We start from the raw sequence: 15,766 nt of genomic DNA on the forward strand, positions 1-15,766 counted from the left end.
CTGTTTTAAAGCATGCAGCTTCGAACTGTTTAATTTAGTCAGCAAAATTCAATAATAGCAAAACCCTTCAAGTGCTTTTAAGAGAAGAAGATGTCATGCCACCTTGTATATTTATTTCCTGTTTTCAGTCTCTTATTTAAAAATGTATGGTGCTTCTGATATCACCTTATAAATCTAAGATTTTATAGGCATTCACCTTTAGCTTTTTTTTTAGAAACTTATGAGAAACTTTGAGAGAAATCGTTAGAAATGTGTATGTTTCATAACCAACCATTCAAAATCAATGTTTTCTGATAATTTGTTAATGCAAGGGCTAACTGCTCATATGACGCTTTTAAGATTTCAAAGTCCTTGTTAAAACTGCAAAATCTTTGTTAAAACAATGGAGAAAAAAAACACAATATGACTTGACATACAGAATTCTATTTTTATTCATAGTTAGACTTGTGAAAAAGTGTGTTAGAGAGGGGAGGTCCGAATCAAATTCCTTCCATTCCACAGCTGAATGAATCGATGAATAAGACTCTACAGGTAAATTCAATGCTATCATTACATCCGGCTGTGGATTAAAGGTTTTGGAACCATTCCAACTGCTCCAAACACAATTTTGCACAAGTCTATGTATAATGACTTCTTCCTCCACACATCTTTCCTTTATTTTCCCATTTTCAAAACATAGTCCAGTGGCTATTTAGACAACACAAGCGCTGTCTGAAGCATTAGTATAGGCATTTCCCACTATGCTGAAAGTGCACCACACTGGCTCGTTGGTCTAGGGGTATGATTCTCGCTTCGGGTGCGAGAGGTCCCGGGTTCAAATCCCGGACGAGCCCAAGCATTCTGTTTGTTGTTTCTCTTTAGAAGTATGTAATTTTGAACTGTGTTTAATTTATACAGCAAAACCCTTCAAGAACTCCTAAGTGAAGATGATGGAATGCCTCCTCAATTATATATGTTTCCTAGTGCTTCTGATATTTCCTTTCAAATCTAAGATTTGATATTCATACACTTTTAGCATTTTCTTAGAAATGTATGAGAAAGTTTGAGAGAAATATTTAGAAATGTGTCGTCTTCATTATCAATCATTCAAAATCAATAGTTTATCGTAAGTCATTAATGCCAGACAGAACTGCTCAGATGACACTTTTAAGACTGCAAAGTCTTTGTTAAGACTGCAACATCTTTTGTAAGAACCAACAAAGGAGAAAAAAAGACTATATGTTTTGACGTACGGAATTCTATTTTTATTCATACTTAAACTTGTGCAAATATGTGTTAGAGAGGGTAAGTCCGAATCAAATAACTTCCAGTCCACACCTGAATAATGTATTGATGAATAACACTCTACAAGTAAATTCAAGTTATTGGAACCAGGCCAACCTCCCCAAACATCATTTTGGACAAGTCTAATTTTGCTAATCTTTGCTAAGAACAAAGAAAAGAGAAAAAAAGACTATATGTTTTGACATACGGAATTCCATTTTTATTCATACTTAAACTTGTGCAAATATGTGTTAGAGAGGGTTAGTCCGAATCAAATGACTTCCAGTCAACACCTAAATAATGTATTAATGAATAACACTCTACAAGTCAAGGCAGTCGTTAATGTATTGATAAATAACACTCTACAAGAAAATTCAAGTTATTGGAACCAGGCCAACCTCCCCAAACATAATTTTGCACAAGTCTATTTTTGTAATAAATTTCTTCTCTGCAGGGTGCGAGAGGTCCTGGGTTCAAATCCCTGATGGGCCCAAGCTTTTGTTTTTCTGTTTTAAAGCACGCAGCTTCGAACTGTTTAATTTAGTCAGCAAAATTCAATAATAGCAAAACCCTTCAAGTGCTTTTAAGAGAAGAAGATGTCATGCCACCTTGTATATTTATTTCCTGTTTTCAGTCTCTTATTTAAAAATGTATGGTGCTTCTGATATCACCTTATAAATCTAAGATTTTATAGGCATTCACCTTTAGCTTTTTTTTTAGAAACTTATGAGAAACTTTGAGAGAAATCGTTAGAAATGTGTATGTTTCATAACCAACCATTCAAAATCAATGTTTTCTGATAATTTGTTAATGCAAGGGCTTACTGCTCATATGACGCTTTTACGATTTCAAAGTCCTTTTAAAACTGCAAAATCTTTGTTAAAACAAAGGAGAAAAAAAACACAATATGACTTGACATACGGAATTCTATTTTTATTCATAGTTAGACTTGTGAAAAAGTGTGTTAGAGAGGGGAGGTCCGAATCAAATTCCTTCCATTCCACAGCTGAATGAATCGATGAATAAGACTCAACAGGTAAATTCAATGCTATCATTACATCCGGCTGTGGATTAACGGTTTTGGAACCATTCCAATTGCTCCAAACACAATTTTGCACAAGTCTATGTATAATGACTTCTTCCTCCACACATCTTTCCTTTATTTTCCCATTTTCAAAACATAGTCCAGTGGCTATTTAGACAACACAAGCGCTGTCTGAAGCATTAGTATAGGCATTTCCCACTATGCTGAAAGTGCACCACACTGGCTCGTTGGTCTAGGGGTATGATTCTCGCTTCGGGTGCGAGAGGTCCCGGGTTCAAATCCCGGACGAGCCCAAGCATTCTGTTTGTTGTTTCTCTTTAGAAGTATGTAATTTTGAACTGTGTTTAATTTATACAGCAAAACACTTCAAGTGCTCCTAAGTGAAGATGATGGAATGCCTCCTCAATTATATATGTTTCCTGGTGCTTCTGATATTTCCTTTCAAATCTAAGATTTGATATTCATACACTTTTAGCTTTTTCTTAGAAATGTATGAGAAAGTTTGAGAGAAATATTTAGAAATGTGTCGTTTTCATTATCAAACATTCAAAATCAATAGTTTATCGTAAGTCATTAATGCCAGACATAACTGCTCAGATGACACTTTTAAGACTGCAAAGTCTTTGTTAAGACTGCAACATCTTTTGTAAGAACCAACAAAGGAGAAAAAAAGACTATATGTTTTGACGTACGGAATTCTATTTTTATTCATACTTAAACTTGTGCAAATATGTGTTAGAGAGGGTTAGTCCGAATCAAATAACTTCCAGTCCACACCTGAATAATGTATTGATGAATAACACTCTACAAGTAAATTCAAGTTATTGGAACCAGGCCAACCTCCCCAAACATCATTTTGCACAAGTCTAATTTTGCTAATCTTTGCTAAGAACAAAGAAAAGAGAAAAAAAGACTATATGTTTTGACATACGGAATTCCATTTTTATTCATACTTAAACTTGTGCAAATATGTGTTAGAGAGGGTTAGTCCGAACCAAATTACTTCCAGTCCACACCTAAATAATGTATTGATGAATAACACTCTACAAGTAAATTCAAGGCAGTCGTTAATGTATTGATAAATAACACTCTACAAGAAAATTCAAGTTATTGAAACCAGGCCAACCTCCCCAAACATAATTTTGCACAAGTCTATTTTTGTAATAAATTTCTTCTCTGCAGGGTGCGAGAGGTCCTGGGTTCAAATCCCTGATGGGCCCAAGCTTTTGTTTTTCTGTTTTAAAGCACACAGCTTCGAACTGTTTAATTTAGTCAGCAAAATTCAATAATAGCAAAACCCTTCAAGTGCTTTTAAGAGAAGAAGATGTCATGCCACCTTGTATATTTATTTCCTGTTTTCAGTCTCTTATTTAAAAATGTATGGTGCTTCTGATATCACAATATAAATCGAAGATTTTATAGGCATTCACCTTTAGCTTTTTTTTTTAGAAACTTATGAGAAACTTTGAGAGAAATCGATAGAAATGTGTATGTTTCATAACCAACCATTCAAAATCAATGTTTTCTGATAATTTGTTAATGCAAGGGCTAACTGCTCATATGACGCTTTTAAGATTTCAAAGTCCTTGTTAAAACTGCAAAATCTTTGTTAAAACAATGGAGAAAAAAAACACAATATGACTTGACATACGGAATTCTATTTTTATTCATAGTTAGACTTGTGAAAAAGTGTGTTAGAGAGGGGAGGTCCGAATCAAATTCCTTCCATTCCACAGCTGAATGAATCGATGAATAAGACTCAACAGGTAAATTCAATGCTATCATTACATCCGGCTGTGGATTAAAGGTTTTGGAACCATTCCAATTGCTCCAAACACAATTTTGCACAAGTCTATGTATAATGACTTCTTCCTCCACACATCTTTCCTTTATTTTCCCATTTTCAAAACATAGTCCAGTGGCTATTTAGACAACACAAGCGCTGTCTGAAGCATTAGTATAGGCATTTCCCACTATGCTGAAAGTGCACCACACTGGCTCGTTGGTCTAGGGGTATGATTCTCGCTTCGGGTGCGAGAGGTCCCGGGTTCAAATCCCGGACGAGCCCAAGCATTCTGTTTGTTGTTTCTCTTTAGAAGTATGTAATTTTGAACTGTGTTTAATTTATACAGCAAAACACTTCAAGTGCTCCTAAGTGAAGATGATGGAATGCCTCCTCCATTATATATGTTTCCTGGTGCTTCTGATATTTCCTTTCAAATCTAAGATTTGATATTCATACACTTTTAGCTTTTTCTTAGAAATGTATGAGAAAGTTTGAGAGAAATATTTAGAAATGTGTCGTTTTCATTATCAAACATTCAAAATCAATAGTTTATCGTAAGTCATTAATGCCAGACAGAACTGCTCAGATGACACTTTTAAGACTGCAAAGTCTTTGTTAAGACTGCAACATCTTTTGTAAGAACCAACAAAGGAGAAAAAAAGACTATATGTTTTGACGTACGGAATTCTATTTTTATTCATACTTAAACTTGTGCAAATATGTGTTAGAGAGGGTTAGTCCGAATCAAATAACTTCCAGTCCACACCTGAATAATGTATTGATGAATAACACTCTACAAGTAAATTCAAGTTATTGGAACCAGGCCAACCTCCCCAAACATCATTTTGCACAAGTCTAATTTTGCTAATCTTTGCTAAGAACAAAGAAAAGAGAAAAAAAGACTATATGTTTTGACATACGGAATTCCATTTTTATTCATACTTAAACTTGTGCAAATATGTGTTAGAGAGGGTTAGTCCGAACCAAATTACTTCCAGTCCACACCTAAATAATGTATTGATGAATAACACTCTACAAGTAAATTCAAGGCAGTCGTTAATGTATTGATAAATAACACTCTACAAGAAAATTCAAGTTATTGAAACCAGGCCAACCTCCCCAAACATAATTTTGCACAAGTCTATTTTTGTAATAAATTTCTTCTCTGCAGGGTGCGAGAGGTCCTGGGTTCAAATCCCTGATGGGCCCAAGCTTTTGTTTTTCTGTTTTAAAGCACACAGCTTCGAACTGTTTAATTTAGTCAGCAAAATTCAATAATAGCAAAACCCTTCAAGTGCTTTTAAGAGAAGAAGATGTCATGCCACCTTGTATATTTATTTCCTGTTTTCAGTCTCTTATTTAAAAATGTATGGTGATTCTGATATCACAATATAAATCGAAGATTTTATAGGCATTCACCTTTAGCTTTTTTTTTAGAAACTTATGAGAAACTTTGAGAGAAATCGATAGAAATGTGTATGTTTCATAACCAACCATTCAAAATCAATGTTTTCTGATAATTTGTTAATGCAAGGGCTAACTGCTCATATGACGCTTTTAAGATTTCAAAGTCCTTGTTAAAACTGCAAAATCTTTGTTAAAACAATGGAGAAAAAAAACACAATATGACTTGACATACAGAATTCTATTTTTATTCATAGTTAGACTTGTGAAAAAGTGTGTTAGAGAGGGGAGGTCCGAATCAAATTCCTTCCATTCCACAGCTGAATGAATCGATGAATAAGACTCTACAGGTAAATTCAATGCTATCATTACATCCGGCTGTGGATTAAAGGTTTTGGAACCATTCCAACTGCTCCAAACACAATTTTGCACAAGTCTATGTATAATGACTTCTTCCTCCACACATCTTTCCTTTATTTTCCCATTTTCAAAACATAGTCCAGTGGCTATTTAGACAACACAAGCGCTGTCTGAAGCATTAGTATAGGCATTTCCCACTATGCTGAAAGTGCACCACACTGGCTCGTTGGTCTAGGGGTATGATTCTCGCTTCGTGTGCGAGAGGTCCCGGGTTCAAATCCCGGATGAGCCCAAGCATTCACATGCTGTTTGTTGTTTCTCTTTAGAAGTATGTAATTTTGAACTGTGTTTAATTTATATAGCAAAACCCTTCAAGTGCTCCTAAGTGAAGATGATGGAATGCCTCCTCAATTATATATGTTTCCTAGTGCTTCTGATATTTCCTTTCAAATCTAAGATTTGATATTCATACACTTTTAGCTTTTTCTTAGAAATGTATGAGAAAGTTTGAGAGAAATATTTAGAAATGTGTCGTTTTCATTATCAACCATTCAAAATCAATAGTTTATCGTAAGTCATTAATGCCAGACATAACTGCTCAGATGACACTTTTAAGACTGCAAAGTCTTTGTTAAGACTGCAACATCTTTTGTAAGAACCAACAAAGGAGAAAAAAAGACTATATGTTTTGACGTACGGAATTCTATTTTTATTCATACTTAAACTTGTGCAAATATGTGTTAGAGAGGGTAAGTCCGAATCAAATAACTTCCAGTCCACACCTGAATAATGTATTGATGAATAACACTCTACAAGTAAATTCAAGTTATTGGAACCAGGCCAACCTCCCCAAACATCATTTTGCACAAGTCTAATTTTGCTAATCTTTGCTAAGAACAAAGAAAAGAGAAAAAAAGACTATATGTTTTGACATACGGAATTCCATTTTTATTCATACTTAAACTTGTGCAAATATGTGTTAGAGAGGGTTAGTCCGAATCAAATTACTTCCAGTCCACACCTAAATAATGTATTGATGAATAACACTCTACAAGTAAATTCAAGGCAGTCGTTAATGTATTGATAAATAACACTCTACAAGAAAATTCAAGTTATTGGAACCAGGCCAACCTCCCCAAACATAATTTTGCACAAGTCTATTTTTGTAATAAATTTCTTCTCTGCAGGGTGCGAGAGGTCCTGGGTTCAAATCCCTGATGGGCCCAAGCTTTTGTTTTTCTGTTTTAAAGCACGCAGCTTCGAACTGTTTAATTTAGTCAGCAAAATTCAATAATAGCAAAACCCTTCAAGTGCTTTTAAGAGAAGAAGATGTCATGCCACCTTGTATATTTATTTCCTGTTTTCAGTCTCTTATTTAAAAATGTATGGTGCTTCTGATATCACCTTATAAATCTAAGATTTTATAGGCATTCACCTTTAGCTTTTTTTTTTAGAAACTTATGAGAAACTTTGAGAGAAATCGTTAGAAATGTGTATGTTTCATAACCAACCATTCAAAATCAATGTTTTCTGATAATTTGTTAATGCAAGGGCTTACTGCTCATATGACGCTTTTACGATTTCAAAGTCCTTTTAAAACTGCAAAATCTTTGTTAAAACAAAGGAGAAAAAAAACACAATATGACTTGACATACGGAATTCTATTTTTATTCATAGTTAGACTTGTGAAAAAGTGTGTTAGAGAGGGGAGGTCCGAATCAAATTCCTTCCATTCCACAGCTGAATGAATCGATGAATAAGACTCTACAGGTAAATTCAATGCTATCATTACATCCGGCTGTGGATTAAAGGTTTTGGAACCATTCCAACTGCTCCAAACACAATTTTGCACAAGTCTATGTATAATGACTTCTTCCTCCACACATCTTTCCTTTATTTTCCCATTTTCAAAACATAGTCCAGTGGCTATTTAGACAACACAAGCGCTGTCTGAAGCATTAGTATAGGCATTTCCCACTATGCTGAAAGTGCACCACACTGGCTCGTTGGTCTAGGGGTATGATTCTCGCTTCGGGTGCGAGAGGTCCCGGGTTCAAATCCCGGACGAGCCCAAGCATTCTGTTTGTTGTTTCTCTTTAGAAGTATGTAATTTTGAACTGTGTTTAATTTATACAGCAAAACCCTTCAAGTGCTCTTAAGTGAAGATGATGGAATGCCTCCTCAATTATATATGTTTCCTGGTGCTTCTGATATTTCCTTTCAAATCTAAGATTTGATATTCATACACTTTTAGCTTTTTCTTAGAAATGTATGAGAAAGTTTGAGAGAAATATTTAGAAATGTGTCGTTTTCATTATCAACCATTCAAAATCAATAGTTTATCGTAAGTCATTAATGCCAGACATAACTGCTCAGATGACACTTTTAAGACTGCAAAGTCTTTGTTAAGACTGCAACATCTTTTGTAAGAACCAACAAAGGAGAAAAAAAGACTATATGTTTTGACGTACGGAATTCTATTTTTATTCATACTTAAACTTGTGCAAATATGTGTTAGAGAGGGTAAGTCCGAATCAAATAACTTCCAGTCCACACCTGAATAATGTATTGATGAATAACACTCTCCAAGTAAATTCAAGTCAGTCATTAATGTATTGATGAATAACACTCTACAAGTAAATTCAAGTTATTGGAACCAGGCCAACCTCCCCAAACATTATTTTGCACAATCTAATTTTGCTAATCTTTGCTAAGAACAAAGAAAAGAGAAAAAAAGACTATATGTTTTGACATACGGAATTCCATTTTTATTCATACTTAAACTTGTGCAAATATGTGTTAGAGAGGGTTAGTCCGAATCAAATTACTTCCAGTCAACACCTAAATAATGTATTAATTAATAACACTCTACAAGTCAAGGCAGTCGTTAATGTATTGATAAATAACACTCTACAAGAAAATTCAAGTTATTGGAACCAGGCCAACCTCCCCAAACATAATTTTGCACAAGTCTATTTTTGTAATAAATTTCTTCTCTGCAGGGTGCGAGAGGTCCTGGGTTCAAATCCCTGATGGGCCCAAGCTTTTGTTTTTCTGTTTTAAAGCACGCAGCTTCGAACTGTTTAATTTAGTCAGCAAAATTCAATAATAGCAAAACCCTTCAAGTGCTTTTAAGAGAAGAAGATGTCATGCCACCATGTATATGTATTTCCTGTTTTCAGTCTCTTAATTAAATATGTATGGTGCTTCTGATATCACCTTATAAATCTAAGATTTTATAGGCATTCACCTTTAGCTTTTTTTTTAGAAACTTATGAGAAACTTTGAGAGAAATCGTTAGAAATGTGTATGTTTCATAATTAACCATTTAAAATCAATGTTTTCTGATAATTTGTTAATGCAAGGGCTAACTGCTCATATGACGCTTTTAAGATTTCAAAGTCCTTGTTAAAACTGCAAAATCTTTGTTAAAACAAAGGAGAAAAAAAACACAATATGACTTGACATACGGAATTCTATTTTTATTCATAGTTAGACTTGTGAAAAAGTGTGTTAGAGAGGGGAGGTCCGAATCAAATTCCTTCCATTCCACAGCTGAATGAATCGATGAATAAGACTCTACAGGTAAATTCAATGCTATCATTACATCCGGCTGTGGATTAAAGGTTTTGGAACCATTCCAACTGCTCCAAACACAATTTTGCACAAGCCTATGTATAATGACTTCTTCCTCCACACATCTTTCCTTTATTTTCCCATTTTCAAAACATAGTCCAGTGGCTATTTAGACAACACAAGCGCTGTCTGAAGCATTAGTATAGGCATTTCCCACTATGCTGAAAGTGCACCACACTGGCTCGTTGGTCTAGGGCAGTGATGGCGAACCTTTTTGAGCCCGAGTGCCCAAACCGCAATACATGCCAACTTTTTTTCCCTCAAAGTGCCAACATGGCAATTAAACCTGAATACTGAGGTTTACGTTTAGAAAAAAACTACTCGTACAGTTAACAACTTTTGTTTTAAAAGAAGAACACAACAGAGAGTTAAATTATAAAAAATTTAAATAATGATATAAATTAAGCTTATATTAGTATCTCCAACAAATGCAATACATACACACAGACTGCTGAACACATACACACACCGAGACACAGACAGACTGCTAAATACACACACAGTCCGCTAAATACACGCACACTGCTGAGTACGCAGTCTGCTGAATACACGCACGCAGTCTGCTGAATACACACACTGCTGAATACATAAAGACTGCTGAACACACACACATATACTGCATTGAGGGGTGCAGTGTATGTGTCTGTGTGTAATGTTGTGTGGGGGGGTGGGGTGCTGTGTGTGGGGGGTTGGGGTGCAGTGTGTGGGGTGCTTTGTGTGGGGGGGTAGGGTGCTGTGTGTGGGGGGTAGGGTGCTGTGTGTGGGGGGTAGGGTGCTGTGTGTGGGGGGGTAGGGTGCTGTGTGTTTGGGGGAAAGTGTGCTGTGTGTGTTTGGGGGAAAGGGTGCTGTGTGTGTTTGGGGGAAAGGGTGCTTTGTGTGGGGGGAAAGGGTGCTGTGTGTGGGGGGGAAAGGGTGCTGTGAGTGTGGGGGTGGAAAGGGTGATGTGAGTGTGGGGGGGAAAGGGTGCTGTGAGTGTGGGGGGGTAGGGATGCTGTGAGTGTGGGGGGGTAGGGGTGCTGTGTGGGGGGGGTAGGGGTGCTGTGTGGGGGGGGTAGGGGTGCTGTGTGTCGGGGGTAGGGGTGTTGTGTGTGTGTGGGGTAGGGGTGCTGTGTCGGGGGGGGTAGGGGTGCTGTGTGGGGGGGTAGGGGTGCTGTGGGTAGGGGTGCTGTGGGTAAGGGGGGTAGGGGTGCTGGGGGTAGGGGTGTTGTGGGTAGTGGGAGTAGGGGTGCTGGGGGTAGGGGGTAGGGGTGCTGGGGGCATTCACCTTTAGCTTTTTTTTTAGAAACTTATGAGAAACTTTGAGAGAAATCGTTAGAAATGTGTATGTTTCATAACCAACCATTCAAAATCAATGTTTTCTGATAATTTATTAATGCAAGGGCTAACTGCTCATATGACGCTTTTAAGATTTCAAAGTCCTTGCTAAAACTGCAAAATCTTTGTTAAAACAAAGGAGAAAAAAAACACAATATGACTTGACATACGGAATTCTATTTTTATTCATAGTTAGACTTGTGAAAAAGTGTGTTAGAGAGAGGAGGTCCGAATCAAATTCCTTCCAGTGCACCACACTGGCTCGTTGGTCTAGGGGTATGATTCTCGCTTCGGTTGCGAGAGGTCCCGGATTCAAATCCTGGACGAGCCCAAGCATTCACATGCTGTTTGTTGTTTCTCTTTAGAAGTATGTAATTTTGAACTGTGTTTAATTTATATAGCAAAACCCTTCAAGTTCTCCTAAGTGAAGATGATGGAATGCCTCCTCAATTATATATGTTTCCTGGTGCTTTTGATATTTCCTTTCAAATCTAAGATTTGATATTCATACACTTTTAGCTTTTTCTTAGAAATGCATGAGAAAGTTTGAGAGAAATATTTAGAAATGTGTCGTTTTCATTATCAACCATTCAAAATCAATAGTTTATCGTAAGTCATTAATGCCAGACATAACTGCTCAGATGACACTTTTAAGACTGCAAAGTCTTTGTTAAGACTGCAAAATCTTTTCTAAGAACCAACAAAGGAGAAAAAAATACTATATGTTTTGACGTACAGAATTCTATTTTTATTCATACTTAAACTTGTGCAAATATGTGTTAGAGAGGGTAAGTCCGAATCAAATAACTTCCAGTCCACACCTGAATAATGTATTGATGAATAACACTCTCCAAGTAAATTCAAGTCAGTCATTAATGTATTGATGAATAACACTCTACAAGTAAATTGAAGATTATGCTAGCGCTAGTGTACTTATAATCTTAATTTTAATAATGACAGGAGGCGAGTATTTTGCATTAACTCTCTTTACTAACTCCACATAGCAGTAAAGAAAAAGAGTGAAAACATTAACCAATCAAAAAATAGTAGGAGGTATAGTATTCACAGTGATGAGGCTCCTCCCCCTCTTTCCAAGCGACATCAAAGACACATAAAATATTCAAAGAAACAGAGAAAAGTCTTGAAACATGCACCAACGGGTGACTTTCCAAAGTGCGAAGTCCTAGAAGTTAGAGGATGGTCCAAACATGCACCAACGGGTGACTTTCCCAAATACGAAGTCCTGGCAGTTGAAGGAAGGCCCAAACATGTCCATCCTGAGCGTAAGCTGTAACGTCTTGAAGTTATGCTGGAAAAGAGCGTGAAGAAGGTTAGGAACCGGTCTGGTAACTGGTTGCAGTGGTGTAATAAACCCAACACAGATTCCACTAACAATTTTTTAAAACTAGTCTAAGTATGCCGGTGATAAGTAAACAAAGCTGTATCTAAATAAGGTACAAATCCGATTAAAATAAGCTGAGTAAGGAGACAGAGCAAAAGGAAGGAATATACAGAGTATAGGTATACTTACATGAGATCTCATCCTTCAGAGTATAGGCATACTTACATAGGATCTCCTTCCTCGAGGGTGTGGAGGGTGGGAAAATACTCACCTCCTGTCATTATTAAAATTAAGATTATAAGTACACTAGCGCTAGCATAATCTTCAATTTTACCACATGACAGGAGGCTTCATATTTTGCATTTTTAACGCTGAAACAGGAGAGACGTGGTTGCCCCCGGGTTCGGGCGGAAATAGAAGGTCTGAAAAGTTGATTCTCGTGACCAATCTGCGGCTCGTAGGATGTCTGCCAGGGACGCGCCTGCGGTGAAGGCTGATGAGGCCGCCGCACCCCGGACGGAGTGGGCTCCGAAGGTCTCCTCTATGCCCGCCAGAGATAGAATCCATCTTACCCACCTGGCCAAGGTGGTGGTAGAGACTATTACGTGTGGTCTAACGTAGGATACCAAGAGTTGGCCCGAAGGTGAGACCCGCAATCGGGATGTGACTTCCACGTATCGATGCAGGGTGGACACCACGCAGAGAAGCGGTTCTGTAGGGAAAAAAGGGTAGAAGACCGATGTGGAATCTGATTTCGTACGGCGTGAAATTTGGAAGGTAACTCCCTCTTGGGAGACCGAAAAGGCATCGATGTCGAATGCTCGTACGTCCGAGACTCTGCGGAATGAGACCAAACAAAGTAGAAGTGTCAGTTTAGCTGATAGCTGTCGGAGCGAGAGTCTGTTGTTGTCCGGCCAGTCCCTAATGAATTGTAGAACGATCTCGACGTCCCATAGTCGGGCATATTTAGGTCTTGGAGGCCTCTGTAGTCTGATGCCTCTGAGAAGACGGCATACCAGTGGGTCTTTTCCAACGGGGATCCCCTGGGTCGGAACGTGGGCTGCCGAAATAGCGGATCGTATGACGTTGAGGGATCGATAAGATCGGCCCGTGGAGAAGAGGTGCGAGAGGAAATTCAAGATGGCTGTTATAGGTGCCGTAAAGGGATCGAAATTCCGTTCACTGCACCAAGTAGACCAGGAGTTCCATGCTGATAGGTAACATCGTCTGGTTCCTAGTGCCCATGAGTCCCAGAGGAGGTCTCAAGACGTTTGCGATAAGTCTTCGGTTTGCCAGGCTCCCCTGAAAGTGTCCAAGCCATCAGCGTGAGACGGCCTTCCAGGATGAGCGGGTGTTGGTTCCCTTTGGGATCTGTAAGGAGTGTCGGGTAGGACGGTATGAGGAGAGGATCCTTGTAGGCTGCTGCCAGAAGATCCGGAAACCATGGTTGGCCCGGCCATAGGGGCGAGATGAGGAGCAGGGACCCGCGTTGGGTCTTCAGGTATTGCATCGTCCTTGCCACCATGGCGAATGGGGGAAAGGCATACGCCCCCGCAGGTGGCCAAGGTTGTAGAAACGCATCTACTGCCTTGCTCCCTGGATCTGGGAGCCAGCTGAAGTACTCGTCTGTCTGCCTGTTGTTGCGTGAAGCAAAGAGGTCTAGGTGGAGGGGACCCCTCCTGGCCGAAAGACGTTGGAAGATCGCTGGGTCCAGTCTCCAGTCGCTGCTGTCCCGCCAGTGGCGTGAGAACCAGTCCGCTGTCAGGTTCGTGTCTCCCGGGAGGTATTCTGCCATCAGGGAGATTCTCCGGGGTAGGCAAAATTCGAAGATGTCCTTCGTGATTTTTGATAGGAGCCTGGATCGTGCTCCTCCCAGGCGATTGATGTAGCGGACCGCTGAGACGTTGTCCATCCGGAGGAGGATGCAGCAGTCCGTGCGGTCTTTTGCCAAGCTGCGGATCGCAAACGACCCCGCCAGGAGTTCTAAGCAGTTTATGTGGAGGTTGGTTTCTTGTGAAGTCCAAGTGCCTCCTGTCGATCCGCCCTCGCCTGTGGCGCCCCAGCCCCAAAGGCTGGCGTCTGATTCCAGAACGATGTCGGGAGAATTCACGAAGATGGCTCGGCCGTTCCAAGCCTCCATGCTGTCCAACCACCATCCGAGTTCTTCCTTGATTTCTTCCGTTACCAGAATGTTCTGGTCGTAGGAAGGGTTCTGGCGGAGGAAGGAGGCCTTGAGATGTTGCATCGCCCTGTAGTGTAGTGGGCCTGGGAAGATCGCCTGAATCGATGCGGACAGTAGGCCCACGATCCGAGCTAGGGTGCGGAGGGGAATGGTGTGGCAGCGGATGACCCTGCGTAGTTCCTTCTTGATGGCTGTGATCTTCGAAACCGGGAGTCGTAAGGTGCTGGTCCTGGAGTCTATCTCGAAGCCCAGGAATTGTATCGTCTGAGTTGGGGATAGTTCCGATTTTTGGTAATTTACCAAGAAGCCTAGGGACGTCAGGAGTTGAATGGTATATCGTGTGTGTTGCATTAGACTGTACCTGTCTGAGGAGAACAGTAGCAGGTCGTCCAGGTATATAATGCACCGAATTCCTTGCGTTCGTAGTCGTGATACAACTGGTTTGAGAAGCTTTGTGAAGCACCACGGTGCTGAGCTGAGGCCGAAAGGGAGGCATGTGAACTGCCAGGGTTGGTTTTGCCATAGGAATCTGAGGAATTGACGGCAAGATGTGTGGACGGGAACCGACAGGTAAGCGTCCTTGAGGTCTAGCCTCGTAAACCAGTCCCTGTCTTGTAGAAGATCTCTCAGAAGATGGATGCCCTCCATCTTGAAGTGCCTGTACATGACAAAAGCGTTGAGTCCCTTCAAATTTATAACTGGACGGAACTCCCCAGATTTCTTCTTTACTAGGAAAATGTTGCTGAAGAAACCCTGTCCGTCGTGAGCCGGTTCTATCGCCCCTTTCGTTTGGAGCTCTCGTAGTTCGTCGTCGATCAGACGGCGGTCCTCCTGGGAGCATTGAATGGGGTGCGGAGGAGTGAGTTGGTAGGGGGGTTCTACGAAGTCGATGACGTAGCCCCGAACTGTCTGGAGGATCCATGCGTCCGTGGAGATGGTTATCCATTTCTGAAAAGACAGAGCAATACGGCCTGCGGTATAAGGGGAAAGTGAAACAAGAGGCATGATGTTGCTTACCTGTGGGGAAGCGTGCTCTGCCACGGTTACGAGGTCCTCTGCCTCGGTCTGCTCCTCGGGTATAGGAGAAGGGTTGTCTGGAGCCCACTTCTGGGTAGAAGGGTTGTGGTCTGTGTGACCGGGGGCCAGAAAGCCAGAATCGGCTGGCTGCGCGGCCCCTGTAGCGGCCAGCCCGTCCAAAAACACCCCGACTGGGGTAACCTCTGAAGACTCGCTTCATGGATGTCTGAGCCTTATTCAGGGACGTAAAAATATTGACATGCTTGTTCAGCTCTTTTAAGAAGGGTTCCCCAAATAGTTTGCCCTGTGCCAACGGTCCCAGTTCTTTGGTGCCCAATTCCACCAGTTTTCCGTCAATACGGAGTAAAGCTGCCTTGCGCCTCTCAGAGGAGAGTGCTACATTGGTATTGCCAACGA

At 40.1% G+C, this 15,766-nt stretch overlaps 5 non-coding genes across 5 annotated transcripts; all 5 read left to right on the forward strand.

Moving 5' to 3' along the window:
• The first annotated feature begins 761 nt into the window (after positions 1–761).
• Positions 762–833, forward strand: TRNAP-CGG (transfer RNA proline (anticodon CGG)). Its single transcript has one exon. It is a non-coding gene; the product is annotated as a tRNA-Pro (tRNA).
• A 1,696-nt stretch (positions 834–2,529) lies between these two features.
• On the forward strand, positions 2,530–2,601 carry TRNAP-CGG (transfer RNA proline (anticodon CGG)). The gene has a single exon. It is a non-coding gene; the product is annotated as a tRNA-Pro (tRNA).
• Positions 2,602–4,304: 1,703 nt separating this feature from the next.
• TRNAP-CGG (transfer RNA proline (anticodon CGG)) lies at positions 4,305–4,376 on the forward strand. Its single transcript has one exon. It is a non-coding gene; the product is annotated as a tRNA-Pro (tRNA).
• A 1,702-nt stretch (positions 4,377–6,078) lies between these two features.
• Positions 6,079–6,150, forward strand: TRNAT-CGU (transfer RNA threonine (anticodon CGU)). The gene has a single exon. It is a non-coding gene; the product is annotated as a tRNA-Thr (tRNA).
• A 1,708-nt stretch (positions 6,151–7,858) lies between these two features.
• TRNAP-CGG (transfer RNA proline (anticodon CGG)) lies at positions 7,859–7,930 on the forward strand. The gene has a single exon. It is a non-coding gene; the product is annotated as a tRNA-Pro (tRNA).
• Positions 7,931–15,766: the final 7,836 nt, after the last annotated feature.

The sequence above is a fragment of the Pelobates fuscus genome, chromosome 6, assembly GCF_036172605.1.
Source record: "Pelobates fuscus isolate aPelFus1 chromosome 6, aPelFus1.pri, whole genome shotgun sequence".
Classification (NCBI taxonomy): domain Eukaryota; kingdom Metazoa; phylum Chordata; class Amphibia; order Anura; family Pelobatidae; genus Pelobates; species Pelobates fuscus.